Below are 8,389 nucleotides of genomic sequence, written 5' to 3' on the forward strand. Positions count from 1 at the left end.
CTTTCATATAACACAAGATATATGACATATATTTGTTTTCGTATCGTCTGGATGTTTTTCGCGACGCTATAATAAATTTATGTCATCTGAAGCATAAATACAAACAACCTCAAATCACATGCGGCGTTACGATGACACGCGTCTGTCATCCCAAGAACACGCGATTTTAATCGAAAAATGTACATAATCATCAAATGACACAATGTATATATAACTGTTGTTGTTGTCTGAAAACAGAAAAGCGGCAAATAAAACAAGTTACGTGGCCAGACCAAAACGTATTCCAAATTTAACATGCTCAAACGTTTCACTAATATTTCACCTCATATATAAACCAAAACCTATAGAGTTTAGGGTTTTGAGCTCAATCAGTCATTTTGAAGGTTTTCAGCTCGATGATTCAGGATTTAGCTCTCTCAGCCATCTCATTGGCTAGCTTTCTACATGCAAATCTCTATTTCTGAAATCGAAACATAGAAATGGTAAGCTATATTTGTTCTCTTCCTCGATGTATTAGGGTTTTATTGTTCCCTAATCTAGCTTTTCCTGATCAAATCTGTAATAATCATCAGATTTACTCTTGCAGTAGCCGTTCAGCTGCTGGAATAAAGATGTATTAATTGTTAGACTTACCAATGAAAAGCTTGGGTCTTTCTCTTAGATACACTGATTTCACTATATTAATTGTCAGATTTACTAATGAAAAGGGTGTGTATTTATGCTACATACACTGATTTCGCATTTTCAATTCATGTTACAGGTGAGCCTTTCTCTTAGATACACTTGAAATTTCTTGTTATTGGCAATATACTTCGTGATTCTATTATGGGTGATGTTGAGATAAGTAGATCTTGTTCTTTTTATTTGCAAATATTACTAACATTAAGGATTATGAATTGATTTGAGTCTCTAATCCTATGAATTTGCATGGATATTAACAATGCTTGTGTATATGGGAAGATTGATTGAAGAGTATAACATAGGAAGATTTCTTTAACTTACTGAGTATGTGTGATTTAGATTGTTATCTTATTTGAGAAAAAGTGCAGTAATGGGTTGTGAGTATGTATGAACTGATTATCATGCTCTTATATTTTAGATGTTCAGTGAGTATGTGTATAAAGTATGTAGTAAGGGGTTGTGATGAAGTTGCTTCATGATACTATTGGAAGTCAACTAACATGCTTATTTACAAAGCCTCTACATCAACATGCTTTCAATTAAGTAGTTATACATGTTAGGTGTATGATTGCCTATATAAGCAATTGTTAAATATCTTGTTTGCTTATAAGGTATCATTTCTGCCATTAAGGTATTGGTTGATATTATGTTTTTGACTTGAATATATATGAACTGATTGGCATGCTCTTATACTTTATATGTTTATTGAGTATGTGTATGTAATATGTAGTAAGGGATTGTGATGAAGTTGCTTCATGATACTTTTTAGAAGTCAATTAATAGGCTTCTTTACAAAGCCTCTACATTAACCCGCTTTCAATTAAGTAGTTATGCGTGTTAGGTGTATAGTTGCCTATATAACAATTTGTTCAAGATCTTGTTTGTTTATAAGGTATCATTTCTACCATTAAGGTATGGTTGGTGTTTTGTTTTGACTTGAATATGTATGAACTGATTAGCATGCTCTTACACTTTATATGTTCATTGAGTATGTGTATGCAACATGTAGTAAAGGGTTGTGATGAAGTTACTTCATGATATTTATTGGAAGTCAATTAGTTGGTTTCTTATACTTCAGATGTTCATGAGTATACCTAAAATATAAATGTTGCAACATGAGTTATATTGTTTGATGTGTGTTAGGTATATGGTTGCCTATATAAGAAATTGTTAGAGATCTTGTTTAACTTACTTTTTTTTATGTTCTTCTATTATATTGCTTTATCAAGACATACATAAGAATTAATTAACTGTTAGAGATCTTGTTTGTTTGTAAGGTATCATTTCTACCATTAAGGTATGAGTTGATGTTCTGTTTTAACTTAAAAATATATTAACTAATTGACATCCTTTTATACTTTAGATGTTCATTGAATATATCTAAAACATAAATGCTGCAACATGAGTTATATTGTTTAATACATGTTAGGTATATGGTTGCCTATATAAATGATGTTCATTTGTTTGTTCAATACTTTATATGTCCTATTTTGACTTAAATAGGCATGTCTACTTTAAATCAGGAAGTATATAAATTTGTATTTCAAAATAAGTTTAAGTTGTGCATTATAAAAAATCTATAAGTTAGGCCTCACACACTTGAAAACTAAGGGGAACTTAATCTTCGATTTATGGAACTGCTTAGTGCTCTCCCTCTTGCACATCATGCCCCTGTTGCATACTCTTCCCTCCATCTCATGCAGCTGCATCATATTCTGCCATGTGTTGTTGTATTGCTCAGAAAAACTTTTACTGCCTTGGAAACAGACCCTCAACATGAGGCTCTATCGGTAGTGCATATATATGATATATTAACTAACAAATGCATAGATATATTAGACATAAACATGGATAATTATGTAGTAAAGAAATAGATAAAAACTAGTGGCAAATCTAACCTGGCAGTGGGATAGGAAGGGCAAGAAACGACCTAGGGAAGTTCGATCATCCCCCCAGGACCAATATTATGATGATAAATTCTAGTCCTGAACCAAAATTGAGAATGAGAATAAATTGACTAGTGTATATGCATGGTACTATATGTTTTATATCTTAATAAGTTTTATGTTATTACAATTGGTGGTTTGTATGGGAACTGGATAGAGAATCAGATATGTAGTTCGAATACACCTCATTCATAGGGGTGTATTGGGGGCTCTCATCCTGATTGCCACCTCAAAATGTCTCCATCCAGAGGACCTACATGCATCATAGAGGAATAAGAAGATAAACAGGAAGAATCATAAGTAGGTAAATATAGATACCTTGAATGATAACAAGCCACATTGGTGACTCTTAAGCGAGTTGGAGCAGGTCCAACCATATGCGTCTTTAGATGAGAGCAAGTGAAAACATTAGGTATGATTTTTGTTGACAGACTTGTGGATTAGAGTAAAAAGCAAAGTAAAAAATACGTTCTATTTATAATGGTTTGAGGGTGGAAAAGTGAAAGGGCATGCTGAAGGTGCAACAATGGAGTGTACTTCTATGTCAGGGTTAATTGCCTTGGAATTATAGATTATTTGGTCTAATTAATGATTGATTTTTGCTATGCAGATAACAAGAAACTTAAGGATTTCTTTTTTGGGCAATGAAGAATAACTTTATGTAATTCACATTGAATATGTTGCTTTTATTTATTTATTTTTGACTTGTTTCAAAAATTGAATTAAACTCGTGTATACAGATTATGAGTAATAGTTTGTATGTAATTGAGTTCAAATCGTTGATATATATGATTTGATGTTCATTGAGTATGTCTATTTCATTATTATGGTAAAAACATGAATTGACTTCTAAGCCAATCTGAATATTACCTAGAAGTTTCATTGAAATACTAGACAAAGAAGAAAGCAAGTCACATTGAATTAAAAAAAATGTCATATAAAGTACAATAGAAAGACAAATAATGAATAAAATCTGTCATCTGAAAAAAATCTATTAACATAATTGATTAAGACATATGTTATCTGAAACACGCTACAACGACAGAAATTAATATATAAAATGTCATCATTGTAACCAAGTCACCAATTTCTCATATTTTTTTGACATTTTTGCTTAGTAGACTGCCATTCAAGAGTCATATAGGTGACAGAAATAATAAATAAGCTGTCATCGGAATACGAGTAAGATGACAACGTACCAAAAGGCTGATATCATATGAGGTTATTTCAAATGACAGAAGGCAACTATCGTCTGAAGGGGCATCAGACGACAGCGAGCCCCATGATAGTTTTATATTCTTTGGGATGATGGGTTTGAACCGTCATTTGAGGGGGCTATCGGTGTAGTGTAGGTTGATTCCCCGTTTGAACCAACCAATTAGAAAGAGAATCAAAGGATAATGTATTCCATTTCCGTTACCCATGCGCGAACCTCCTTATTATTTCTGATCAAATATTGTATTATTATCTCTATTTTTTTTGGTAGGGAAAAGAAAGTAAAGACAAAAACAAACACCACAACAAATTGACCCGGGACAAGCCTAGGAAAGCTAACCCCCACATTATCTTTAGAAAGCAAAGATATCAGGAAATCAAGAGGAGAAGAGAAAATAGAGACTCCTAAAGCCCTCTCATGACCCTCTGCTGCAAGCCAATCTGCCACTTGATTTTGCTCCCTGAAAACATGGCAAAAGTTGATAGAATCGAAAGAGGAGCAAATCCTTCTAATTGCTTTACTAAATTATGGCTCCCTAAACACAGAGCCCTTTTATCAGAAATCATCTTGACTGCTTCGAGATTGTCTAACTCCACGAGCAGCCTCCTAATCCCCAGATCCTCTGCCATCATAAGTCCAGAAAAGATACCACAGAGCTCAGTAATAAATGAAGAGCCCAAACCCAGATTTTGAGCAAAACCTAACAACCAAGCACCTCCTGCACCGCCGGCAGCAATTCTTTCGTGCTTTTTACATGACCCATCGGTGTTCAAATTCACCATCCCCTCACCTGGTCTTCCCCAGCCTATCAGATGAACAACCGTCCTTTGGATAGAACCTGCTAAACTATCAACCTTGAAACTCTCAACAATTGATTTAACTTTCCTGAAGAAGAACTCCAGCAAATTAGGAATGACAACAACTCCTTCTCCAAATACCTCTACATTCCTCCAATGCCAAATTTGGTGGCAGACCACAACAAATAGAATTACTCCATCCTTGAGCTCAGGCAACAACTTCCCTTCAACACCCTCCCTAAACCAGTCTTGTTCTGAATAGGAAAAGAAGGCAGAAAGACATTGTTTAGGCAAAACTTTCCTCCACACGACCTTACTCCCAGCACAATCTCTAAGAACATGGCAGCTGGTTTCCACATGAGCTTTATGAAGGAAAATAGGCAAACGTTAGGCAGCGGAAATATAAATTTTTTAACCTATTTCCTTAAACCAAGATCCGTTAATCGTTATTTCATACAAGGAAGGATAGAAGGAAATACCTTTTAGAAGAACTATCTACTATTGCTAGCAAAGTGCCCTCAACTCTAGTTCCGAGTTCACAAGCACAAACCAAAAGACAAGATCAAACAAGTTAGAATCTCAACCAATGAATAGCAACCAAAATAGACTGCCTCTAACAAATCAACACAAGATCAAGGATAAAGAGAAAGAGATGAAATCAATAGAATGGAAGTGAGCGGAGCAATTTCTTCCTCTACAATAGACTCGTCGAAATTCTCTCTCTATTAGGGATTAACCAAGTACACCTATAAGGGGGGATATATATAGCCTCTTGTATTTAAACTCTAGTTAGATAGAATTAGGTTACTTCTTTTGAGTTTTATTCTAAAATAAAACTTCATAAATATTATCTATGGTTTTTAGATAACTTCTTTAGAGTTTTATTCCAAAATAAAAACTTCATAAATATTATCTAAAGTTATATCTAAATATAAAGATAACATTAGGTTGTTTGGTAGAATAATATTTAGAATCAATTTAACCACTTTAAACCTTCTAACTTAATTATTCCATAATTAATTTATCCACAATTATAATCTAATCATAATTGACTAAAATAAATTAATTCTCACATCTATACTATATATAATTACGGAAGTAGAGAGAAATGAGAATAAGTGTTTTAGAGGTCTTTTTGATGAGTTGTCAACGTAGTAAAAAATCAGATTAAAAATATTTAATTAATTAAAAATAACAAATTTATATTTATAATATATTAAATAATTACTAGCCTATTAATTAAAATAATAAAAGAAAGCAAGAGTTACGGGAAGATGAAAAAACACAAAGCAAAGAAAATCCAAAAGTCACAAATAAACTTCTATATAAAGCACGATATAGATAGTATTCCACCATTATATTCATTGGTCACGATAGATAGTATTATATTTTTGAAGGTAAATATTCGATTTTTTTCATATGTTGTAGTTATTCTGTTCTCAATTATGTTGTTGTTTTATTTTTATTAAATAATAGTTGTTATAGTTTCATCTTTAAATCCATTTTTGTTGTTACCCAGGTTCTATACCTCTCGCTATCTTATCCATGTTTTCTTTTTTATTTGTCTTTTTTTTTCCAAACTGATAGCTTCAATTGAAGAAATCCGACAGAAATAGAAGATGCATGAACAACTAAAACCGGAAAACACAAAAGTGTCAAAAATTACAAGAAATTCTTATGTTTCTCAAGGTAATTATTCGATATTTTTCATATGTTGTAGTTATTTTTGTTCTCAATTGTGTTGTTGTTTTCTTTTTATTAAACAATAGTTGTTATAGTTTCATTTTTCAGAGATAAAATTCCATTTCTGTCGTTACCCAGGTTCCATACCTCTCGCTACCTTATCCATGTTTTCTTTTTTATTTATCTTTTTTTTTTCAAAATGACTAAAATAAAGATTTTGTAAATTTGTATTCTTTTTTAGTATATGTTGCTAGGTGTTATCGTTTCGATTGCTAACTCTTAACTAAAATTTAGATTTTCGGCTTTATATGAACTCAATTTTTTGTTTTCTCAATTGTGCTGTTGTTTTATTTTTATTAAACAATTGTTGTTATAGTTTCATCTTTCAGAGATGAAATTTCATTTCTGTCGTTATCCAGATTCCATACATCTCGCTACCTTATCCATGTTTTCTTTTTTATTTATTTATTTTTCAAAATGACTAAAATAAAGATTTTGTATATTTGCATTCTTTCTTAGTATATGTTCCTAGGTGTTATCGTTTTGATTGTTAACTCTAACTAAAATTTAGATTTTCGGCTTTTTATGAACTTAATTTTTAGTTTTAATTGAAGTTAGATTAATTTTTCTAATTCGGAACATGTTGAAATCCACTCATTTTTTTAGTTTGAGTTTAGCTAATTGATATGGATTGTATTTTTTATTTTTATGCATTTTGGTACAAATAGATATAAAGTTTCACACGATAGTTATTCATTGAAGTTTGAGACATATTAAATAAAATATTAAAGAGATATTGGAATATTATACTTACAATGAAGTTTATTTCAATATAAATTATGTTATATTATTATTATTATTATCAAGAATTTTTTTTTTCAATTTTCTAGCCAAGGAGATTGTAAGCGTCTAATACGCTTGATAAGATGTTTATCCTTGAAGAATGTGGATTATGCTAGATACGAATTCAAAATCAAGGTAAATAAAAATAAATTTTGATGCTCAAAATCCTAGAAATGTACATTAATTATGGATATTGAGATAATTTCTTTTGCAACATTAGCTTATATAATTTTTAACTATTATATTATGGTTCGTACAAAATTGTTAGTATTTCAAGAGTTTTTAACAGATGAAAATGAAATATGATCATAGGACAAATTATTGAAAAATATTAATTAAGAAAATATTATTATTTGAATCTCTTCAAATTCTAAAATGTTGAGTATAATGATTCTAATTAATATAATTAATTTCACATATTAATTATAAAACGTTTTTTTATACTGAGTGGTTACAATTGGGATTTAATTCTATTTAACTAAAATTAATTTATGGACTTAATACTTCATTAAGAAAAAATAAAATGTTTAATTAATGGGCAAAAAATATTTTCACTCTCCTCTTTATACGCTTATGTCTCGACATTCTCTCTTATTTTTTTTAAAGAAAAAATCCGAGAGGAAGATGGTTCTCTCCTAATTATCTTTTTCGTCCCTTCAATTTTTTTTTCAATTCTTTTATTTGTTTTTCTTACTTACAAAATTCAAGAATATATAATTATTAGAAAATATTAATGAAGTCAAATAAGTGATATCAGCGAGTATGGCTGATATTCTATATAGTGAAAGAATGAAAAACAAATTGATCGAATGTCTTGATGAGATATTACAAGATGAAAATAGGAGAAATCATCATCTTAAACTGATTCAATTAGATATATTGGGTTATTGTAGCAGAATGAATAATTGAATTCGAATACTTGGTGATCATGAAATTCCATCAACCAAAATAATTATCATCAAGATGAATTTGTGACTAATTCTTACGAATTTTATTTTTTTATATGTAACATATTGAATTGATAAAGTTTCTTCATATGCAACATTAGAAAAGTATTGATTGTAATAGTTTATAGAATAATATATTGATGTTGCTTCCATTTTAACATAGATTGTAATTCTTTTGTATCGTAGATATAATATTTAATTTTAATTGTAGTTTAATTCAATTTTTGTTTAACCTATATTATAATTCTTTTGTATCATAAATATAATATTTAATTT

This window comes from Euphorbia lathyris, chromosome 1 (genome assembly GCF_963576675.1).
Source record: "Euphorbia lathyris chromosome 1, ddEupLath1.1, whole genome shotgun sequence".
Lineage (NCBI taxonomy): Eukaryota > Viridiplantae > Streptophyta > Magnoliopsida > Malpighiales > Euphorbiaceae > Euphorbia > Euphorbia lathyris.